Source organism: Triticum urartu, chromosome 1A (assembly GCF_056163025.1).
Source record: "Triticum urartu cultivar PI428250 chromosome 1A, HENAU_Tu73, whole genome shotgun sequence".
In the NCBI taxonomy this organism is placed as follows: domain Eukaryota; kingdom Viridiplantae; phylum Streptophyta; class Magnoliopsida; order Poales; family Poaceae; genus Triticum; species Triticum urartu.
Genome location: NC_141873.1, coordinates 563,636,391 through 563,661,532, shown reverse-complemented (window position 1 = coordinate 563,661,532; position 25,142 = coordinate 563,636,391). Strand labels below are relative to the sequence as shown.

Sequence of the window (25,142 nt, the reverse complement as noted above, 5' to 3'; positions counted from 1 at the left end):
AGCAATTCTGGGCTAGGCCTCCGGTTAATAGGTTAGTCCCAAAAGTAATATAAAAATGGAAAATAAAGCCGAAGATAGTCCAAAACAGTAGATAATATAGCATGGAGAAATAAAAAATTATAGATACGTTGGAGACGTATCAGGCATCCCCAAGCTTAATTCCTGCTCGTCCTCGAGTAGGTAAATGATAAAAAAGATAATTTTTGATGTGGAATGCTAGTAAGTGCTTAAGTTTGATCAATGATAATTCTCATCACTTTTTCTAGCATCATTACATATCATAACAATAGCTCATCTCATAAAACTTTTCATGATCAAGTAACAAGCAAGTCACAAGTTTAAAGTATGGATCATAAACTTTCTTGAAAACTAACAAACAATATTATCAGTCATCAAACAATTGCAATTCATCCTATTTCGGGAAGAGTCTATGTCAGAGCTTTGATTCAACAAACTTCACATACTCAACTATCATTTAATCTTTCACAATTTCTAACACTCACGCAATACTTGTGGTTATGGAGTTTTAATCGGACAAAGAGAAAGATAGGGGCTTATAGTTTTACCCCACAACCTTTTACCTCAAGGGTAATGTCAACAATAATAACTCATGCTCCCCTACATCCAATTAGATATCATGTTCTTTCCAACATGCTGGGCTTGCCAAAGGATAAAATGAAAAAGGAAAGGTGAAGATCACCATGACTCTTGCATAAGGTAGAAGATAATAATAAAAGATAGGCCCTTCGCAGAGGGAAGCAGAGGTTGCCATGCGCTTTTTATGGTTGGATGCATAAAATCTCAATGTGAAAGAACGTCACTTTATATTGCCCCTTGTGATATGAACCTTTATTATGCAGTCCGTCGCTTTTATTACTTCCACATCACAAGATCGTACAAAGCTTTTTTCTCCCACACCAATCAATCATACATATTTAGAGCAATTTTTATTGCTTTGCGCCGATGACAACTTACTTGAAGGATCTTACTCAATCCATAGGTAGATATGGTGGACTCTCATAGCAAAACAAGTTTAAGGATTTTGGAAGCACAAGTAGTATCTCTACTTGGTACTGAGAATTTTGGCTAGCATGAGGGGGAAAGGCAAGCTCAACACGTTAGAGGATCCATGACAACATACTTTATCTCAGATATAAGAAAACATAACTCATTACGTTGTCTTCCTTGTCCAACATCAACTCTTTAGCATGTCATATTTTAATGAGTGCTCCCAATCATAAAATATGTCAATAATAGTATATCAATATGTGAAACCTCTCTTCCTTCAATATTCTTTCATGAATTGTTCAAGTAACCAATTCTACGTTTGCTAACTTCCAATAAGTTTACTACCTATACTTATTATGTGTGAAGCCATTACTCCCCATGTTATAAGCATACGAAACTTATAAAAATTCAGATTTATGATATTCAATTTATTCAACCATTTACTCATAGGATATACATGAAGCACATGGGCGAATGACAAACTACTCCAAAAGATATGAGTGAAGAACATTGAGTAGTCAAATAATTAACTAGCCATGGGAGGATTATTTTTTCATTTAGTAATTCAGATCCAATGATTTTATTCAAACAGCAATTAAAATTTCAAACACGCTCCGAGTAAAACACATATCATGTGATGAATAAAAATATAGCTCCGAGTAAAGTATACCGATAGTTTTGAAGACGAAAGAGGGGATGCCTTCCGGGGAATCCCCAAGCTTAGGCGCTTGAGTCTTCCTCGAATATTACCTTGGGGTGCCTTGGGCATCCCCAATCTTAGGGTCCTTCCACTCCTTATTCTCCTCATGTCGATATCTCACCAAAAACTTGAAAACTTCAATCACACAAAACTTAGCCAAACTTTGTGAGATAGGTTAGTATGATAAAGAGCAAACCATTCACTTTGGTACTGACAAAGACAAGGTTCATAATTGTTTTCACACAATGCCTACTGTACCATATCATTTCTACAAATTATATTGAGGAATATAAGTCGTAGAAACTAGAAACAAGCAAACTATGCAATGAAAACAGAATCTGTCAGAAACAGAACAATCTGTAATGATCTGAACAATAACCGTACTTCTGCTACTCCAAAAATTATGAAATAAATTGGTGGACGTGAGGAATTTGTCTATTAATCTTCTGCAAAAAGAATCAGCTCAAAAGCACTCTTCTGTAAAAAAATGACATCTATTCTCGTGAGTGCAAAGTTTCTGTTTTTTACAGCAAGATCACATTAACTTTCACCCAAGTCTTCCCAAAGGTCTTACTTGGCACTTTATTGAAACAAAAGCTATCAAACATGATTACTACAGTAGCTTAATCATGTATACACACAAAAACAGTAAGGGTAAATATTGGTTGTCTCCCAACAAGCGCTTTTCTTTAATGCCTTTTAGCTAGGCATGATGATTTCAATGATGCTCACATAAAAGATAACAATTGAAACACAAAGAGAGCATCTTGAAGAATATGACTAGCACATTTAAATATAACCTTCTTCCTATGCCTAGGGATTTTGTGAGTATACACACTTATGGGAGCAAGAATCAACTAGCATAGGAAGGCAACACAAGTATAACTTCAAAACTTTAAGCACATAGGGATGAAACTTGATATTAATACAACTCCTACAAGCACGTATTCCTCCCTCATAATAATTTTCAGAGGCATCATGGATAGCAACTTTGTTCTCATACTCAATTGGAACCTCTTCCGAAATAGTGGAATTATTACTAGATAAAGTTGACACTCTTCCAAATCCACTTTCATAAATATCACACTAAGATTCAACCTCTTCCAAAATAGTGGGATCACTAATTCCTAAAGTTGACACTCTTCCAACCTACTTTAAATGATAGTATTATTCATACTTCGAAAGATATAAGTGAAGTTCATGGAGCATTCTACAACTAACTATATTCAAGCTTAAAATATATAAGTGAAGCACATGAAGCATTCTATAAAACTATACTCAAAAGATTTAAGTGAAGCACAAGGAGCAATTCTATAAGATCATACTTAAAAGATTTAAGTGAAGCACATGAAGTGTTTTATAAACCAATGAAGGGCTATCTCATGCTAGCATGGTTCTTGAAGAAAAAGAAAAACACAAAGGACACAAATCATGTGAACAAAACAAAAACCGAGGTATACCGATAATCGTTGAAGAAGAAAGATGGGATGCAAACCGGGGCATCCCCAAGCTTAGATGCTTGAGTATACTTTGAAATATTTACTTGGGGTGCCTTGGGAATCCCCAAGCTTGAACTCTTGCCTCTCTTTATTCTTCTCATATTGATAGCTCCTCGACCTTCGGACACACAAAACTTTAACAAAAACTTGTGAGATCCGTTAGTGTAATAAAGCAAATCACTACCTTTAGGTACTGTAATGAACTCATTCTTTATTTTTATTGGTGTTAAACCTACTGTATTCCAAGTTCTCTATGGTTCATACCCTCCGATACTAGCCATAGATTCATCGAAATAAGCAAACAACACATGTAAAATAGAATCTGTTAAAAACAGAACAGTCTGTAGTAATCTGGAAGTTTGGCAAACTTCTGTAACTCCTAAAAATATAAAATACATTTTACAATTTGAACAATTTGTACAGAAGTAATGTGCAAAAAGAATCAGAACCATTTGACTTTCCAGTTAAAAATGTAAATTCATGCACTACAGCCAAAGTTTCTGTTTTCTGTTCTGCACATAGCAAACAAGCAATCTAATCATTCTAAAACCAAGCTTGGCACATTATTTTTATAATACAATGAATATATACAAGGGGATAATTATTTACAGAGAAACTTCCATGAAAAATTCTACATTGTTTCCGTGAGCATGAGCACAAGTGCTCAAGGTCGACCCTCACTTCTTCAATGCAAAACCTTCCAATCACTTCTCTTTTTGAAAAACTTTTTAGGCATGAAAGGCAAGTAATAATTTTTTTGTATTTTCATTTTTAATTTTTTTTGTATGTTTCACCCACAACTAAACAGAAACAAAAAGGAAAAACAAAATCTACTAAGTGAAGAAAGCAAATAAGCACACACGAGAATATCAACCCCACGCTATTGCTCCCCGGCAACGGCGCCAGAAAAGAGCTTGATAATCCCCAAGTGCAAGGAATCATCGTAGCAATTTCCAAAGGTGGAAGTGATAAGTATGGAGTGTCGAACCCACAAGGAGCTAAAGGTAAGATCAATATTCTCTCAAGCCCTATCTGCCACTGATATGACTCTACGTGCACCGGACGTTTGCTTCCAACTAGCAACGAGAAATAAAACTACGTTGTGGGTATGAAGGGGATAACTTTGCAAGGTAACGGAGAGCTAGAACATAAAAGTAGGTGCTGTTATCATAAAGTTAGAATATATTACTTAGTATTATAAATAGCAAGTGTGGAATAATGGTGGATCGGTGTGCGGAATTGTCCTAGGCAATTGTTAACAAGACCGGTGATCACTATTGCAGTTTCATATGAGGGAGAGGCATAAGCTAACATAGTTTCTCTACTTGGATCATATGCACTTATGATTGGAACTCTAGCAAGCATCTGCAACTACTAAAAATCATTAAGGTAAAACCCAACCATAGCATTAAAGCATCAAGTCCTCTTTATTCCCATACGCAACAATCCCTCTTACTCAGGTTTGTGTTTCAGTCACTCACCAACCCACTATAAGCGAATCATGAACGTATTGCAACACCCTACAGCGGGAATCCCTCAGGCTTACGCGACACGGAAGGCACCATAGGACATCACCAAAGTAAAACATACAACTCATACCAATCTAGATCATCAATCAACCCAAAGACAAAAGATGTCTACTCAAAACATCATAGGATGGCAACACATCATTGGATCATAATATGTGGCATAAAGCACCATGTTCAAGTAGGGGATTACAACGGTGTGCGGGAGAGTGGACCGCGTAAAACAGATGAGGATGGTGATGTTGATGAAGACGATCACCGTGGTGATGATTCCCCTCCCGATGGCACTCCGGCGCCACCGGATGAGAGGAGGAGAGGTTCTCCCCCTTGTGCTTCTTCCTCCATGGCCTCCACCTTCTGGTCCTTGGCCTTCATGGTGATGAAGACCCCTTCGTGATACTCCTCCATGGCCACCGGTGATGATGGCTCCCTCCGGCAGGGTGCCGGAGAGGGCCCCGATTGGTTTTTCGTGGCTACAGAGGCTTGCGGCGGCGGAACTTCTGATCCAATCTCTGTTTTGGAAGTTTTAGGTCACGAGAGTACATATGGGTGCAGGAGGTACGTCGGTGGACTTCCGGGCTGGCCACGAGGTAGGGGGGCGCGCCCCAGGGGGGTGGGCGCGCCCCCACCCTCGTGGCCAGCCCGGGACTCCCCTGGTGAGCTTCCGGTACTCCATGGGCTTCTTCTGGTCCAAAAACAGGTTCCGTGGAGTTTCAGGTCTTTTGGACTCCGTTTGATATTCCTTTTCTTCGAAACACTGAAATAGACAAAAAACATCAATTCTGGGCCGGGCCTCCGGTTAATAGGTTAGTCCCAAAAGTAATATAAAAGTGGAAAATAAAGCCGAAGATAGTCCAAAATAGTAGATAATATAGCATGGAGCAATCAAAAATTATAGATACGTTGGAGACGTATCAACGGGCCCGAGAGAGGAACAGGAGGGCGACCAGGGTTCGAATTCACTCACCATTTTCTGAGGACGAAGGCTCCGCCGCCGTTGAGAACGAGGGCTCCGCCGCCGCCACCGAGAACGCAAGATCCGCTGCCACCGGAGAAGAAGGGAGGGGGGGGGGCAGAGTGGCGGGCCCGGCACGATCGGGCGGCAGGGCACGGTCAGCTTTTTTGAGGAATAATTAAGTTGGACCCACATGTCCTAACATAAACGGGCGGGCTTGGTTGACGACCAATTTAACCACATTTAACACCCCATGTGGCCCTGGGCTATTTACACGCTCAAATGTGTCACATCACAGCCATTCATTCCAACAACGTCGCACACCTTCCAATTCACATAAAAAACGTCGCACGGGAGCTATTCGCCCTCAATTTATTCGTTTAGTGGGAGGAGACGTTCTCATCAACTACGAGGTGCCTGTGGGAACTTTCTCAATCTTAAGACGATGTGCTGGCCCAGTCTCTCAGAGAGGCTCATATGGGTTGGGTGTGTGTGCGTGTGTTCATAAGTGTGATTGTATGTGCGTATACATGAGCGTCTATGCTTGTACTATGTTCAAAAAAATTTACACGAGGCATTTTTTTGAGAGGTAAGCCAAGAGGACCCCAAATACAACAACATACAGACTACTCACGAACGTGAAAAAAACTTGATATGTGCATACAAATATCCTCTAATGCAAGGTTGTGCCACCTCGCGGTACGTTATCCTCTTGCTAGTGAAGACAAGGCGGTTTCTTTCCTTACGTATGTTCCAAAATGAATATATCGTGACGCCACTACGCTCCTATCCGAGGTAGCAGCAAGATAACCCTCCCACCACAGGTTAATGGATATGCCAAGATCGGGCGGGCTCGGGTAAGGCATCCCATCAGCGGCATTGGCGGTCCTTCAAATTTTCCTGTGACAAAGGGTTGTTTCGAGAGTATGTGCAACTATCTCATTGGACGCAACGCATAGGCGGTAGATAGGGTAATGAAGCCGTCCATGAATTGCCAAATTCTCAGTTATGAGGTTTCTATCATGCAAGACAAGCAAAGAGCTTGCACTTAGGGTGATCTTGGATTTCCTAACCTTAGTAGGGCCGAAAGGCAAAAGATGACCAGAGAACTACATCTGGTAGGATGATTTGGTGGAGAATTCCTCGGAGTTTGTCCAGTTTCAATGGATGGAGTATGGGCATGAAGGGTCGAGTTCAAGGCCCATGGGAGCTGCCAAATATCGAAGAATTCTCAGTTATAGTGCGGCAATCGATCAATACATAAGAAGCACATATATGGACCTAGGAAGTACAGAGGCTCTGAAGCAAACTTTTGTTGGTATCAAAGTGGAAGCTTGGAACATTAAAAATGGAAACAAAGTAATTTGCAGCCAACATGTGTATGTTTGCTGTTTCGTGTCACCAACGTACACAATTCACCATGTCTTATTTTTGCCCAATGGAAGCAAACCTTTTCGTCGACAGAAGCATATATATATTACAATTAAGAAGCAAGATAAGTACGAATCACAGAAAAGATTCTATGGAAACATAACTAGTATTACTTGGAAACATGTAAATGTGAAAATGGAACAAAAAGAATATGTTGCGGCCAACACAGGGATAGTTTAGTGATCCAATAGGCAGTGGATGCTAATAATCACACCCAACATACTTATCAATCAATACTCAGCACACAAAAAAATATGTTACAGATCAACTAGCTATGCAAAAATTAGAAGTTATCAAAACAAGGTGAACCAAAACCTAGGTCGACTGATGATGGTGCAGGAGGCGATTGGTGAAAATCCTCCATCCGTATTGGCTTCATTTCCAACCGGGCTTGTGAAGATGCGAAGATGAGCGGAGAAAGATTCTGGCCTCCACCTACTATTGTCCGCCTAGTTATCCTCCACGAAGGTAGGTCAGACTAGCAATGCCCTGGTGATGGAGGGCATGGCCGTCTAATATCGGATTGGAGCACCGGGGGAGGGGCTGGATCGGAGGACGCATCGTCTTGTGGTGTGGGGCAGGGAATCCAATCCTTGGTAGTTCAGCAGACAAATTAGATGGAGGCGAGGAGGATTGCGAGGTCGACGGTGCAGTGTGTCGGAAGCAAGACATGGACAATGAGCTTGAAAGGGGGGGGGGTTCGGACACTGGCGGAGGATAACCATGGTGGCGTGCGTAGATGGATCCGTAGTCATCTTGTTGATGAGGTGAGAAGGACAGAGGAACGGGAAAAGTGTGTGATTTGGGAATGGAGGAGGAAGCGTAGTAATTGGGTGGTCTGGACCAGTTCTTTTCCCGAGCTAGCAGTCGTGGGATGGTGAGGGGATAACGACAAATTGGGTGGTCTGGCGTTTGTTTCTTATCACACTAAAGATAGGAAGTGTTTCCCATGTTTGTGACTTGTGAGTAGTTCTATAACCTTCTTAAGGACATGGGAGAAAACTAGTTGATATATTACATTAATAATTGAATTTTTTATTATATGTTGTGTTGTAACTTCCTATAATGTGTGACCGTTGACTACAAGTCACTTCACCTTTATGGGGCGGGGACATTGTGTTATGATGAATTTATGTGGGAATGCCGGATTTGCATCCTTTGGATCCCATGCCCTAGTTGTCCACCATGGAACCCAAGATTGCTATGAGGATGTGGAATCAGCGCTAAGATAGATTGCTGTTGAGAGGCCAATGACGGGCATCGGTACTCGGGCCTTCCTTTACTAACCCTGGTGAACCCCGCAGATTAAACTCTGGCAGTAATAGGAAGAAATAAACTCATTGCTGGCGGGAACTCCCGCAGGAGAAAAAAATCCCTAATAAAACCTCCCATTTTCCAGGTTATGGCAATTATTATACTAAATGGCCTAGTTAGTAACACAAGTAGTTCGCGTCTTGCATCTTCGACAACATCTCCAACAATGACATGTAATGTCAATTGGCTCTTGCCACATAATCTAAATCCTATGCGCAGGGTAATAAATAGGAGAGCGATGGTTTGTTGTTGGTAAAACTTCATGCCATGTCTTCACACAAGACAACAAAAAAATAGAGTGAAGGAAACATAAGAGAAGAAGAATAACATGAAATATATAACTATGGACTAGTGGTACATCTGAACAATTAGAGTAGATGTATAAATACCATTGTTTTTTTGCGAAGGGTATAAATACCATTGTTTGATGATATGCATGTCTATACATACATACTTACATAAAAATTGGAGATGCCCTAACAAAGACAGCTCATGTAAAGCACCTCAAGTCCCAAGCACCAAACCCTATGAGCTAACAAAGCTTGTCGCAGAAAGAGCCTACACGTACCATTCATCCTTAGTAACCATATTTCTGCCATCTGGGGTCAACACATGGACACAAGATCATAGCTGAAGACCATAAGATGCACAAGAAAATTATGAAAAAGTTGGCCCATCAAGAGCCATGAAAAGAGATCGCAATGTAACCAACACACAAGCAAAATGTCTACAGAAGCAGCTTGTCTCTTGAAGCCTTTGCAAAATAGAGTACCACTTGCTCGTCCAGTGGCTTGATAAAAAAGTGAGTGTGTTGACTATTGATCGGAAAGCCCCGAGGCAGATTTTGAGTAGTTGGACCACTCCGCTCCAAGGTTCTATATAGGGAATGATACAAACAACACTGACTAGTTTCATCATCATGTGGACACTTAACTAATGTCAAAATCCAAGCAAGAATCAGCCAATACATCGACTACACGTACACACGGCGCGAGTTGCTAGATGTTATCGTCCGTCAATGTCTCAACTCAATTCCCTGGTCAAGAGTTTCATCCATATCCATCATGTTCATCACATCATTCTTCGTCAATCAATGTTATACTCCCTCTGTTCTTAAATATAGGGTGTATAGTTTTTGGCACGGAAATTAAAGAACACACGTGGAGGGAAAATTTTACAAGTTCTGGGCAAGATTACACCTAACTAATTGACATGAGAAAATAGAGGAGTTTGCTTGATGTAAGGAAATGTAATCAAATCCCTAAAAAAATTATCCAAGAGAGTGGTGCAACTCAATACACCTTATATTTTGGATTTTTTCTTAAAAAACTATACACCTTATATCAAGGAACGGAGGGAGTATATGGTTTCCTTAGCCATGGAATGGTCGCTTTTTTGCCCCTGGGCACATAAGGATGCTCCCAACTATTACTCCAATATGAACAAATGAGCCTATATTTCGTAAGAGAACCTTGCAACATTTTTTTTACAAAGGTTATTGCTGATGATGCTTTAAAATGCCAGCTCCGAACAAAAGCAATATGCAATGTAGTCAGTAATTTATTGAGATCCTGATATGTTGTATCCATAGGACTTTGCAAGTTCCATGCTAGCCCTGTGATTTAAATAGAAAAATAGCATGCTCGAAATTTTCTTGAACATGCCTAAGAAAATATTGGCTGAACAACTAGGAAAAGAAAGGGAAGAAATGGAAACATAGTGTTGGATTCAAATAAGGGCATCAACCGTGGTTGCGGCGTAAAATCAATCGTCGTCCATGGTGGTGGGTGTCGTGGAGGTCATTGGCGCACGCTGATCAGGCGGATCCTGCGTGTGTTATCGAGGCATTGCTACGTCTATGCCAAATTGGCATCTGGTTGCTTGGTAGATGATGTCATGGTGGTCGTGGATCTCATGATCCCAGTGAGAGCTCTAGTACAGCAGCCGGACATAGGATCGTCACCGTGTGGAGTCAGGAGTGGCTGGGTGCAGCATTCTCCTCGACGCTCCTCCTTTTCCATGTCATCGATGACTGCGGCAGGCCTGTTCTCCCATCGGTCCCAAGCGCATGGAGGAATGGTTGGCGGCGACGCATAGGGACAGGCGCATCGTGGATCTGATGATGTGGCCCTGCCTAGGGGCCTGATCCCGTCAACAAGGTGTAGGTGGAGGACGCCGGGGTAGGAACCCTGGGGACATGGTTAGTGGATCAATGAGGTGGCTGCAGCGGCGATGATCTGTGAGGTGGCTGCAATGGTGGCTAGATCTGAATGAGTAACTTATGTTCAAGCATCTCTACCTCCTATCGGCATGGATAGAAGGAGGTGCGGCAGTGGCCGGAAGCATGGTGTGAGTTGTTTGACTTGCATCCGACATCTTCTCCAACAGGTTCGACTAGTGATACGTCGTCAGCCGGTATTGAGGTTGATGGTTGCGATGGATTCGACGACTAGTTTGCATGTATTCTAGGTGAAAACCCGTGATCTACCCTTTCCGGCTTGATAAGGCAATGTCAGGGTGTGAGTGGCATGCCCTTATTGAAGGTGTCGGCTCGAAGCTTGGCCTCGGGGATCAAAATCCCATGTTTGACTTTTGGTTGGAGTCTTCAACATGGGCACACGTATAACGATTCCTTCTTCAAGGCTTTGTCTAGGAGTAGTATATTATTGTTCGATCACATGTAGTAGGGTTTGTGGACATCCTGTAGTGAGGTAGACTTTGGGTGGCCTTGACTTCTTTTTCTGTAAGCATTTGGCATGGATGTTAGACTTTGTCTACATCATATAATAATCGATAAGGTATGGTTGTGTGCATCACTCGATGCAGAGGCCGAGGACACTACCCTCTTTTCGAAATGAAAAAACACACATATATATATATATATATCTATATCTATTAATCAAGGTTTATATGTTCTAACATGTAGGGCAATTGATTGAAGCTATGAGCATCAACTAATTTTTGTTGTAATAGCTTCCCTAAAAGAGATGTTGGGTGTACTCCATTCCTTTCTGTTCGGTGTATCTTTTTTTAGCATAGGGTGAACAAACGACTGATTTGAGGATAATTTGCAACTGAAATTCCCATATACAAGATACAACGTTCATTTGAGAAGTATTTTTTGTGTGTGAATACATTTGAGGAGTAATTACTGATTTGGGTGATTAATAATCCTTTCGAACCATGTTGTGTGTGTGTATTGGGGCGGGGGGGGGGGGGGTCCAATTGGCATCGTATAGTGTATGAAGGAAATACACCAAATATTAATAGAATTGACCTGGAAAATAATACCTAATAGTAAATAGGAAGGGGTATTATATATTTAGGAAAGTAACTAAGCGTGTAATTTCTGTTGACATGTTTTGGAAGCTGGTCCACCCTCGCATGGTTGTCAATGTAATGAACATACATTCATATGTGTTTCCTTCCTTATTTACGAGTCGATCGTTTCATATGGTTTTTTTATTTATCAAATGCATGCACAGAGATCATATATATATTATATATTCACGGGATGAGAATAATATTCTGATCACAACCTGACCTGCCCCACTAGTAGTATGTTGAACTTCCCTGTGAACTAGGTTGAACTTCCGCCAACATTGCCCAAATGGGGCTTGCGATATACCATTGGAAAGCTATGGACACCGGTATCATGACCCAACTTAAATTTTTGGCAAAATGCAAGCGGTTTAAGAGCAGTTTTGAAAACCGTTTTTTCTTCGCACAAAAAACGTGAATCGTATTTTTGATCGCATTTCAAAACGGTTTATCGGAATGAGGCATACAATATGGCGTTGGAAAGCTGCTACAAAACCGCTCCTTCCACATGTTGGAAGTTTTCTCTAATTCCCTATGGTTAAAGAGTAATTTGAAAAAAAATGTAAAATTTCGTAAACTGAACAGCTGAGTTCGTTTTTTCGATGTCATTTCTAAACGGCTAATCCAATGGAGGCATATGATACGGCGTTGGAAAGCTTATGAAAATGCGCTACTTTTTCATCTTGAAAGTTTTTTTTTCTAATTTTGAATGGTTTAAGAGTAATTTAGAAAATGATCCAAGTCCTACCGAGTTCGTATTTTCGAGCTAATTTTTTAACCGTATGTCCGAATGCAGCAAATGATATGGCGTTGGAAAGCTTGAACAAATGCGAAACTTTTTTGTATGTATTATTTCTCCCAATTCTTTACGGTTTTAAATCAGTTTTGAAAATGGCGAAAAATGTATTTTCGCTGTAATTTCTACAAACTTTATCGGAATGGGGCAAATAATATATCGCTGAAAAGCTAAAGAAAATGCAAAACTTTTTCATGTTGATGGTTTTCTATGATTCCTAGCCGTTTTCAAGTAATTTCTAAAACGGCGGGATCATGCGTTCTGCCTTTATCGCGAAACAGATTCTTTGAAAATGCACCGCGTGAAGAACCTGAACTTCTCGGCGCGTGTACCTGAACTTCACTCTGTTTTTTTACGTTCTTTTTTTGCTCGTAGCTCTTCATCCACTGCTCGTAACTCCCCGTCCACTCACCAGAATTGAGCAGATGATATACGGATGGAAAGCTGCTGTAAGCACGCAAGTTTCCCGTGTTGATCATCTTTTCATACTCGCGATGATTTTAAAAGTTTTTCATCTAAAATTCATTCAGCATAGTAGTTGAACTTCCTGCTGTTTTCACGTTGAACTTCTGTGACGTATTTTTGTTTGTAATTTTCCCATCCATTCGTTAGTATTACACAAATAATATTCCTTTTGTACAAACGTCTCTCACAATATTTTTTTTACTTTCTCCGACCGAGGACTTGAACTTACACAAATGATATTCCTGTCGTTTTGAGGTAAATTAAAAAATGGCGAGATCATGATTTCTGCGTTCATCGTGAATGAAAATGCACTGTGTGAAGTAGTTGAACTTCATGGGCATGTCTGTTTGAACCCCACTCTGTTTTTGACGTGCTGTTTTTTGCACTGTGTAAAGTAGTTGAACTTCTGGGGCATGTCTGTTTGAACTTCACTCTGTTTTACTTTATTGTATTTTTCTTATACGAAACACACACCATGCAGTACATGAACTTCTGGTTATTATCACTTTGAACTTCTCTCTTGTTTGAGAGAATTATTTTAAAACCCAAAAAACAACATTTTTAACGTATTTTGGACATCTAAATACACAGTGAACCTCTCACAAGAATTTTTTGAACTTTTCCTCACCGCGCGCTTGAACTTCTAGCAACCATTTTTTTCGTTTATGAGTTGTTTTTAAAAGTACAAAAAATTGCGTTGTGTTTTTTATCTTTTGAGCAGGTAAATCCTAAGTTTTAATAAACTCCGAACTTCTCTATTATTTCAATATGAACTTCACCTTTTTATATTTTTTGAGTAAAGAATTGTATTTGATTTTTGTACGGAAAAAATTGAACATAGAAATACAAGGTGAACCTCTCTCGCAAGAATTTTTTAAATTTCTTGAGCCGAGCACTTGAACTTCTAGCAACAAAACTTTTTAGCCTTTGATTTTTCATTATTATTTTTAATACAAAATGCTTACCATTTAGTACGTGAACTTCTGGCGGTTATTAATCCGAACTTCTCTTGGTTACGCGAAAATATCTGAGTTTTTTATAGACATTGAACCGCTCTACTTTTTTATTTGAACTTCATTGTGCCTTTTAGAAATGTGAAAATTGGAGGGTTTTTTGGAAACATCCAACTTCTTCGTTATTTCGAATTGAACTTATTGGTTTATTTTTTAGTAACTAGAAAAATCTGATTTTTCAAATCAATATCAAACTACTCGGCTTTTCCCAATTGAACTTCTTGGTTTATTCATTAGTAACTCGAAAACCTGAGTTTTTTATATACATTCAACTACTCCATTTTTTGAAATTGAACTTCTTGGTTTTAATCTTTAACATTTGGGAAAATCCGAGTTTATATGAACATTAAACAACTTCATATTTTTTTAGTTTGGACTTCTTGGTGTTATTCATTAGTAACGGGAAAAGTTCTAGTTATGTAATAAATATCGAACTAATGAATTATTTAAAGTTGAACTTCTAGGTCTTATTTTTAAAAGAAGGAAAATCTATTTTTATAAACTTTTTGAACTACTCGTTTTTTTCAATTTGACCTTCTTGATATTGTAATAAATATCGAACTTCTCCGTTATTTAAATTTGAACCTTTAATTTTTTTAAATGGGAAGATACCATTTTGTGTATAATTTTGAATTGATCTGCTTTTTTATTTGAACTTCTTGGTTTATTTTTATTAAATGTGAAAATCCCAGTTTTATAATTAACAAAGAACTTCTCCGCTATTTTAATTTGAACTTCTATTTTTTAAAACAAGTGTTCAATTTTTGCTTTTTCTCTTTTTTTACTGTTCACTTTAGTTACATGATGTGTTACAATGGAACATTTTTTAAACCCTGTATTCACAAGGTTCACTTGTCACGTGATATTTTTCATGAGTTCAACTCTCTTTTCTTAGACACCGAAGGTGTTTTGGATTTTTTGAAAGCGATTTTTTTGAACTATGAGTGACAGAAACTATGAACTTATCCCCCGCAGAACATTTTTAGTACACCCCACAAACACGGCACACACAACAGAAATATATCCTTTTTGAAATTTGTGAATATCTGCAACTGGCGCACACATTGAACCTTCACAAGGATAAGGCTGAACTTCATTTCTACAATGAACACCGGAACAAGAGCACACAAAGGCAACCCTAGGCACATAGTGCTTGAGAATTTCCATCCCTGGGCACATGATGCTTGAGAAGGACAATGTAGAGGCGAGGAGAAATTTTCCAACATGTGTCTCTCTACCCCAAAGTTGATTTTTTTTGCAAACTATGTGTTCTTTTTACCACTCGTTACGTACTAGTTTATCTCAAAAAGTAGCTGGTTAATTATGCACATCCTTGCGAATTTTCATACATGCCGATTAGAGCAACAACAAAATTACACCCAAAAGATCACTTGTTCACTATGAAAAAAGCTCCTTTTGTTCATACCGAAGTCTTCACATGTATTACAAAAAAAACAACTCGAAAAAGCTCCATTTTCTCATGGCACTAGCACAACAATAGCTCTTACAGACATACACAAATAGTTTGTACGCAAACTTTTTGTACCCTGTTGAACACAATTTAAGTGAAGCAATGTATACACATAAAAGCTGAGACAAAATGCACCATACAAGTGCAGAATCAACATATAAGAAGACACTTCTCCCCCTTTGTTCACACAAGCGGAATTGCACAGCCTGACGCAGCGAAGTTGAACAGCCTGGGCGTTGCTTACCTCTTCTTCTTTCATGGTGAGTGATTGTTGAACTCCTTGGGTAGTTGTACATGAACTTCACACAAACCAATATGTTCATAACATGAAAAACATCACACATGTACCAATCCTTTTGGGCAATGGATCGATCACCGCATCAGCAAGCATGTGACTGTCAGCGCCGATCCTGAAGCACCTGCCATTATAATAAGCCGCCCCACATCTTCATCTATAAAGAAACCACTCTGTTATATTTAGGGGCCAAAGCCAAACTGTTAGGTGACAATGTTTGTTGCCTGTAACTAATCAAACCCAGCCGGCAGCCACAACGCTTTCTTTTATATAATCATCGCATGCAAAGGCAGAAGACGCCTTGCGAAGCATAGTTCAGCAGCGCCAGTTTCGACCCCCCTTTTCACACCGTGATATGCATGCGAATCAAAATGGGGCAACAACAGTAAAATACAAGTTCTCTTCTTCTTTACAGAAGAAAACTAGAGTCAATTGCACCGGTGGTGTTAGAACTTGTCGTGAACGGTCACTTTGGTGCTAGAACTTGCGGCATACATCAAACTAGTGTAAAAACTTGGCTCGGGCGTGCAGATACGGTACAAATCGTGTTTGGATACAAAAGCGACATTGACTAGGCTCACTTGCATGGAGCAGGGTCCCGCTGTCAGCCACCAGATGACATGAGGCCTGTTATTTTACCAAAAAGAAACTCAAATTTTTTATCCTCACAAAATAGCCCCTGACACGTGTCAAAATGTTGGCCATATGGGTTCCATATGTCAGCCACACATAAATTATATTAAAAAAATAGGGCGACTGCGAATTCAAACCATGTAGGTTTGCTAGCTTCCGCCAATGGTTAACCACGACTAGACTTTCTTGTTTTGACAGGATACGTCATGTATATATCCTTCACGTCCTATGTGGGCTGCACATGGTGGGACCCCCATTTTGCAGTGTTATTTTTTATAAAATCTATTTATATTATAATCATGTGTTACAAAAAATATACATAGTAGTAAAATAAATTAAATTATAAAAATGAGCACCTTATATGCATAATATTTTATTAAAACTGTGAACATTTTAAACATATATGAACATTTATTGAATATATAAAACATAGAAATTCCATTTCATGTTTTGTGAATTATGAAAATTATAATGTGAATACTTTTGTAATCTATAATTCGAATATATGGGCAAAATTTTAAATAATAAGTGAACAATTTATAATTAAATTGTTTACATATATATATATTATTTATAACATTTGATTATAATTTACATATATTATGTAAACTTAACAAAAGTAATAGTGCAAAATGGGCCGCATGAAGTGCATTCCCTTATAATATTTAAAAGGATATAAAAACAAAAATTCTTAAAACATGAATCAATCAATATTTTGTGAAAACTCTGAACATTTTTAAACTTATATAAGCATTTACTGAAATATACGGAAAAATATAAAAATAAATTTGACATATTTTATTCAATATGCATATTATTACATGAATATTTCTGTAATTTATAATTTAATCATATGGATAAATTTTAAATTAATACGTCAAAATTTTATAATGTGATTTATTTTATGTATATTACTTATAATATAGTACTAGATTTTACTTATATATATATATATATATATATATATATATATATATTCTACAGTGTTCTAAAAATAGAGTGCAAAATTGGCTTTATTTGTATTGTTTTACAGTATAAAAACATTTTTATAGTTCACAAATATTATTTTAGATAGATGCATAATTTTAAAATAATACGTGAACTATTTTCTAAAGAATTTCTTCCGTTTTATGTATTATTTATACTGCAAGAATAATTAAACTTTATTTTTATTAGTGAGATTAGAATTTAGATACCTTTACATATTTCTAAAAAGACAAACTCCAGGAGCGACTTTGTTCTACTACTCCCTCCGTCCCAAAATTCTTGTCTTAGATTTGTCTAGATACGGATGTATCAAGAACATCTGTATTTAGACAAATCTAAAACAATAATTTTGGGATGGAGGGAGTACATTACAAAGGACTTACGAACTATAGGTGTGATGACTCGTTGTTGGTGCAGTGGCTATGACCGGTTGTTTCCCACCTATATGATAGCAAATTTGAGTTTTTCTTTCAAATTTCCATATTATACTAACAGGCGGGACGGGCTTTCGACAGAGACGGAAAACATGTCAACTCTTCAACGTGAGAAGGAGCTCTTATGTGAAAATAAAAAATAAAAATCAAGAGTGTTTTTGTGAAAAACAGACACACGCCCTCCTTCCTCCCTTCCTGTCACTGACAGCGGGACCTGCACCATGCATGCGAGCCTGGTCAGCGCCGCTTTCGTATCCAAACGTGATTTGCACCGTATTTGCACGACCGAGCCAAGTTTTTACACCAGTTCGATGTATGCCGCAAGTTCTAGTACCAAAATGATCGTTCACGACAAGTTCTGGCACCACTGGTGTAATTGACTCAGAAAACTACAGCGGGCTACTACTACAGAGGAGCGTCTGGCATTTGAGACCGGTGGCAAGCAGTAAGCTGCACCGAGAGGAGGCTGATTGCCGGTAGTACGTGCGGTGTGGACATTGGACAGGACAAGCACGCACGGCCTTGCCAGTTGCGGCTAGCAAGTAAACACGAAAGAAGAAACAACATGGACGCACGCTGTCACCCGTCCCGTCACGTCGCCACCAGGAAAAGCTCCATGGTTGAACCTTCTCCAGGAAGGTCAAGGTGTCCCTCATGAGAAGGTCAGTGTGGCCGACCCAGACGGCACGGGGGCAGGGGAGGGGGATCCCGGCCAGCTGGGTGATGCGGCGGCCCACATCAGCTCCGGCGAGGAAGAAGGGCATGCGTGGAGAAGAGGCGTTGGGGCAGGCGAGCTCCACCATGGCGCAGGTTTGGGAGGTTCCTCTCCAGGGCGGCGACGAGAGGAAGAACACGGTGGTTGCTGTGGCGAGCTCCGCCGGTGGGATTCGGTAAGAGGCCGCGGCGCGCGGGATTTCCAGCGGGCGGCGGCGCGCGAGGTTGGCCGGTGGTGTGGTGGCGTCGAAGAGGATCTCGGAAGAGGGGGGTGCTGTCGGCCGGTGGCGGCGCCGCCGCTGGTTGGGTGCAGGGTGGCGGGCGCGTTGCCGGTTTGGGGCAGGAGGTGCGGGAGGGAGGTGGGGGATCTGGATCGGGGGCAGGAAGTGTGGGAGGGAGGTAGGGTGGGTTTCCTTCTTTTGTTTTTGTTTGTCGCTGCCCGGTTCGACAGCTCGGGAACACCTCCTCGCGCCCTATATAGACTGACCGTGATCCAAATAGTTATTCTAATCCTGAGATTAGAATAGTACCATCATATATATATATATATATATATATATATATATATATATATATATATATATATATATATATAGAAAGTCTATTAGTAATCCTGGGTAAAGAATAATTCTTCACCCGGGTCGAAACGCTCCCCTCCGACACACCTGGTCTCGGTGTGGTTGTCGCACCACTCCTTTCCCCGGCCAATGTATTTCATTTTCCATTTTTATTTACATTTTTATTTATGTTGCTTACGGTTTTTTTGTGGACCAAACCCAGTCCCCGCAGTTTCTGGACCTATTCTAACTGCAAACGGGGCAAGCGATGGGAGGTTTCGGCGGCGAGCGGTAGCTGCGTGCGGCGTTGGCGCGGCCCCGTTTTCCGGCGGCGGGGTCGAGGCGGGCAGTGCTGAGGGAGGCTTCGTGGCTGGGGGTGGCCTCCTCGGCCGGCCGCCCCGCGGGAGGCTTCGCGGCGTGGTTGCGGGTAACCTCGACGACGTTGATCACTATGGATAGCTCGACAAGTTCACCGAGCAGGCATTTTTACCTCCGCCATGTTGTGTTTCTCTCTCGTCCTGACCGACGGAGGCAGGGGTTCGGCCGCTCGGTGATCTCGGTGTGCATAGAGGAGGGCTGTGTGTCGCAGCGGCAGCCAACAGGAGATGCAGCGGCTCGACCTCCTCTGTGACCTCATCTCCAGTTGAAATTGACAACGCTGCCTCCCAGAACTCGCGCCGGCTGGAATCAATTGCGGCCTAGGTAACTCAGCGCCACTAGAGCTTCAGGTGCCTCACAAGTCACAAGGTTAGGAAATTTTATTTACTTGTGTCGGCCCAACCTAGCTACAGATCCCGTCAATTTTCCTCTAGCACTAGAGCTTCAGGTGCCTCACAAGTCACAAGTCACTAGAGCTTCAGGTGATTCTCGTGACTGTAGGAGCATTCTTAATTGTGAAATATGACCATTGCTTCAAACTCTCCATTTCATGCATTTAACTATTCGATCCAATTATTTAATATTCTTTAATATGGTGGATCAGAATAGGATAAAGCTATGATGATTGTGTGATTGATTTTTACCTGAAGTTGTGAATGATGGCTTAGTTGTAGGAGCTTGTCTTGGTTAATTCAATTAGTCTACATAACTGAAAGAAATTTAAAGGAGGCCAATCAAATTCTTTGTTCTGTCATGGTATTCTGAAAACCAACTTGCAGCTTGGTATTGTAAGGGAAAGGAGAGTACGCATTTGCTACTTTTGCTACTGGTCTTGTTTGCTTTTGTAGTAAGAAGTTACAACTTTTTTATGTTGTTACTTTTTTTGGGTTTCAAGCGAATCATTGTTTTCAAATTCAGTGTCAACTATATTTTCATGGGAGGCCCATCTGAAGTGCTTACCTCATAGAACAAGCCTCCGAGGCAGAGTCCAATTTTGTGTTTGAGCCCTCAGAGCTCAATTTCTACAACTTCAACACATATTCATGTATAAGCAGAATTGTGTTCTTTAATCCACTTCACATGGTGCTCACTAACTGTTTGAATGCACCAAGGAGCTGATAAACTGCAGATTTTTAGTGTTTTTTTCCATTTATGTTGCTTATGTAGCTCAAGCCTAAATTCTGCAAGCTTTTAGTAGTTAAGGCTGTCTTACTATTTTCATTTGGCTTTATTTGTTTCAGAAATCAAAAGTTCTATCATCAAATTTTAGTCGACGAGGTAAATCCTGCTAGCCACGTGTGTCATGGCGGCGGCGGCTGGCCGCCACCATTCCCATTTCATCTTCGCTCTGCAAGGTAATAGAAGGAGGGCTCTAATGGGAATGATGCTTGCCACCCCCACCTTCATGACTGCTCCAGATCCATTCAAGGTGGTCATCACTGTCAAATCGTCCAGCAAGCTCAGTACCGTCCTACTCTCCCTAAAATGCACAGTTGCAGAAACAACATCTATTGCGCACCAAAAAGGATAATTGCCCATGTGTAAAATGAGATTTATATATCAAAAGTTTTTGTCTGTTGATATTTTGGCGGTTCTCTTCCCTTCTGCACTGCTGCTGGAAGTGATGAGAGAATTTGTGCATACAGTTGTGGTCATTAGTAAATATATCATTCGAGTTGAAAGGTTGGAGCGTATGCATTAACATTTTCAAGTGGATACTTTGGTACTTGATTTTATAATCAATTGAAATCCGAATATCACGTTGCATTGTGATATTTCTAACTGAAAATTTTCGCTACTAGTTATGCATATTTTGGTGGAATTTCTAACACTGTTGTTCTTTCAAGCATATAATGTTCTTTAGAAATTTAATAGTTCATACTGGAATCCTTTTGAATGTATAGTTTTATTATGTTTTCAAAATTTTAAGCAGATAATAGATGAACATGTTATTTTTGCATCACCATGCTTTGTATCTAGTTTTACAACATCACCATGTATAGTCTGTGTTTGTGTTTGTTCTAGATTGTCTACTGCACTGCCAGGTGATTACGTCTCGTATATCTCTTATGAAATAGAAAGTCTCTGATCACCAAATCCGTATAGGTCATAGTGAGACATTTCTCAGAAATACTACTCCGGTATGCGGCACAGTTTGGTACTTCTATGTACACTGACTCACTGACCCGTAGGGTTTTCTTTATTTTGTAGTACTACATGTGTGCAAGAATAAATAAAATGTGGTCGTCTCCGTAGACTTTTGAGCTGTTCCAATTTGTATTAGATCTGCAATATTTATGTAAGTTCAGTTTTTGTTATTTTTTTAATTCAGGTTGGGAGAGTATTAATATTGATAGTAGTTGTGGTTCTGGTTGGAGTAATTTATCATACCACCTCATTTAAGGATATCTGTGTCTGGCTCAATCAAGTGTCATATCATTTCTTTCAGGCTTACAAGCTCAGCGGTTCGTAGAAATCTGCACTTTTTAGTTAAGTGGTTAGTGTTTAGATATTCTTGTGATAGATCATCAAGACATTCTGGCTTTTCTTGATTAAATGTTCTGTTTTCTGTAATTGAAGATTCACAATGGATGATTGAGAATGATAAAGCTAAGCCGGATACAAGTGCGGAAGTACAAAGGCAGGATGCTCTTGTTGTTGGTCCTGCAGTTACAATTGTTGGCATGTTTGTAAGATGCAAAATGAGATCTCCGCCATGAATTTTTGAGACCTCCACCCTCGTCCCACCAGCGAATTGGTGCAATGGTGGGCTGGCATGCCAAAATTTTAGAGCCCGTCCAAACAAGATGTGACACTTCAGTAGACTCCAATAGTTCGGCTCAGAAGGTGAGGGATTTAATCTGAGCAGCCCTTATGAACATGACCATCTTTTCCTGAATCAGAATGGTGTCATGTTTTGGCAAGCCAAGTCCTTCCTAGTGCTCAACTTTAGTTCGTTAAAATAGTTATTATCGATTTTAATCCACTCAGGAAGAATGTGGACATGCGTCTGAAGAGTAATAACACGAATGACACAAAGCAGCGATGCTAATGCTGAATAGATCCTTTTTTCGCGTCTAAACCTGACGGACAATGCAGCCTATCCAAAAAAAAATGATGCCGTAACTTTACATCGCAGTCTCATTTTTCCTACTGTGCTTTTTGGGCGCGTGGACAGATTGTCTTGGCCATAATCTTACTTCATAGCCAACCAAATCTTACCTCACCTCCCTTCTCTCGTTGTGATGTTTCCACAGATTCTGTAGAGGGTAATCTTACCTCACAAGCCTTCTATTTCCTACATGGATGCATGCTGGCTTGACTCATTGCGTGGTGGGTTGGGGTGAGGAATAAGAATTCCTTACCCAGGGTGACGAATAACGCGACCCTACACACACACACACACATACACATGAATAATTAATCTAGGTATATATCACACAGCAACCTAAGCGCATCGAGATTTCTTAGAGCGATGATCTAAGACTTGTACAAGGTTATTATGCAGGCCTTGCTTGAAGATGGTAGGTATTAATCTTGGTTGAAATTATGCTTCCTGTAGGGGGACTGAGAAATTGGAAGGTAGCCCACCATGCATGCATTACCAGCAGGCTCCCTCTAAAGCTTCTTACTTGTCCATTAACCATTCAAAGGTTTCAACACTACTGCACACATAGATCATCATACTTGCATGATGAGGATTTCATGCTAATCAAAGAACAACAAAGTAAATATATATATATATATATATATATATATATATATATATATATATATATATATATAGTGTTACTATTCATCACCCAGGATGCAGAATAAGTTATTCTTCATCCGAGGTAATCTTACAATCGCTTTCTAAATAAATTATGTTTAGAATATAAATAGTTACGTGCAGATTGATTCAATATGTAAAATTTGGTTTAAAAAAATAAAAATATAGTTATAAGAACAGAAAAATCACATTTTATGTATGTTTTACACTATGTTTTTACATTCATAATTTTACGTAACATAAAATATTTTTTACAGCGAGTACATATTTTCTTACGTTCTTTTTTTATGTATGAAATAAGACAAAATTTACGAAACATAAAAATACGGTGCATTGATGTCAAAATAGAGATGGGTGAAGAATAACTATTCCTCAACCAAGATGACGAATAGCGTGACCCTATATATATATAATACATTAGCCGGATAATAAAATGAAATACCAAGCAAGCAGACTGTAATTGGCTGGATAAATGATTGAGAAAACTGATGATGATGAATTGGCTCCCACGGAAGCACGAGTCTGAAATGGGGACTCGATCAAGGAAAACTTATTCGCTCTTCCGATGAACCCTTCATCGGCTTCCTTCTGGGCACGGCGGCGCACCAGCTGGCTGGCTAGTAGCCTGCTAGCTGTTCCATCATGTCTTGTGCGAGGGTGTCGCGCGCCTGCGCTGCGGCGGTGGAGCGCACGGGGTTATCGGCGACCATGCCTTCGTCATCGTGGAGCTCCAAGCCCCGCAGCAGCTCGAAGTTGAGAGGGTCGCCGCTGCGCTCGCAGAAGTTGTGGAGGACGGCGCACGCGTAGAGTTCCGTTTCAAGGTCTCCCACCTTGACCTCGCTGCGCATCTGGAGGCAGCCCCAGCGCGCCTTGAACCTCCGGATCCCGTTCACGGCGACGTCGCGCACCACTGCGACGCCCTCGTTGAGGCTGTGCTGCGCCGTCGTCAGGTTCTCGTCGGAGTAGGGCACCAGCGTCCAGTCAAGGAGCGGGTAGCTAGCGCCGCCGACCAGGCGCATGCCCTGGGCAAGGATGTCCCCAGCACGGTCGGGCTTGTTCAGGGACGACCCGAGGAGGATTTTCTCGTCGGACTCGCCGCCGGGTTGGCCGGCGAAGACGTTGGTGAAGGTCCCGTCGGCGTCCATGGACGCCTGCAGAGTGATGCTGTAGGAGTTCCTGCCGTTCTTGCGCGCCGTGGCGTGGCTGTTATAGTAGCCGATGGGGTTTTCGTGGGGCGCGATGATGGCGACGTGGGTGGTGTAGACGGCGCCGGCGATGCCCCGGATGCCCGACAGGGCCTGGAACTTGGCGGCGATGGCCGCCATGCGGGCGTCCTCCGGCCAGCCGACCTCCCGATGGAACATTACGCCCTTGATGGCTGAGCAGACCTCGCGCAGGATCTTCTGGCAGGTGCAGAGCGCGATGCCGACGCGCTTCTCGATCTCGCGGAGGGACTCCCCCGAGGCGAGGCGCCAGACGGCGACGGCGACGCGCTTGCGGACGGGGACGGGTTCGCGTTGGCTAGGGTGCCGCTTGGTTTCATCCCTGGCGAGGACGGGGGCCAGCAGCTTGCAGAGGGAGTCGAACGTGCTGGGGAGCATGTGGAAAAGGAGGCAGAACTGTAACACCGGGTAGCCCGCGAGGCCCACCTCCTTGTCCCACTCCCACTCCCACGAGACGCTGCCGGGGTCCTCCTTCCTCCGCCGCCTTCCACCGCCGGCAACCTTCATCCCCGTGGCAACCGGCATCTGGTAATCGTACATAGCCTCGCTCTCCGCGCCTTGATTGCTACCGCCGCTGGTGGTCTCAGTAGGACCCAACAGCGAGCGCTGCCTCTTGGACCCCCCGCGCCGCGACTGTCCCCTTGGCTCTC

The 25,142-nt window shown here is 41.2% G+C and overlaps 2 long non-coding RNA genes across 2 annotated transcripts; both read left to right on the top strand.

Annotated features, from left to right (window-relative positions):
* The first annotated feature begins 19,362 nt into the window (after window positions 1-19,362).
* Window positions 19,363-21,179, top strand: LOC147992765 (uncharacterized). The gene is made up of 2 exons (XR_015615401.1): window positions 19,363-19,866; window positions 20,739-21,179. It is a non-coding gene; the product is annotated as an uncharacterized LOC147992765 (long non-coding RNA).
* A 422-nt stretch (window positions 21,180-21,601) lies between these two features.
* Window positions 21,602-22,498, top strand: LOC147992764 (uncharacterized). Its single transcript, XR_015615403.1, has 3 exons — window positions 21,602-21,796; window positions 21,947-21,994; window positions 22,078-22,498. It is a non-coding gene; the product is annotated as an uncharacterized LOC147992764 (long non-coding RNA).
* The last annotated feature ends 2,644 nt before the right edge of the window (window positions 22,499-25,142 follow it).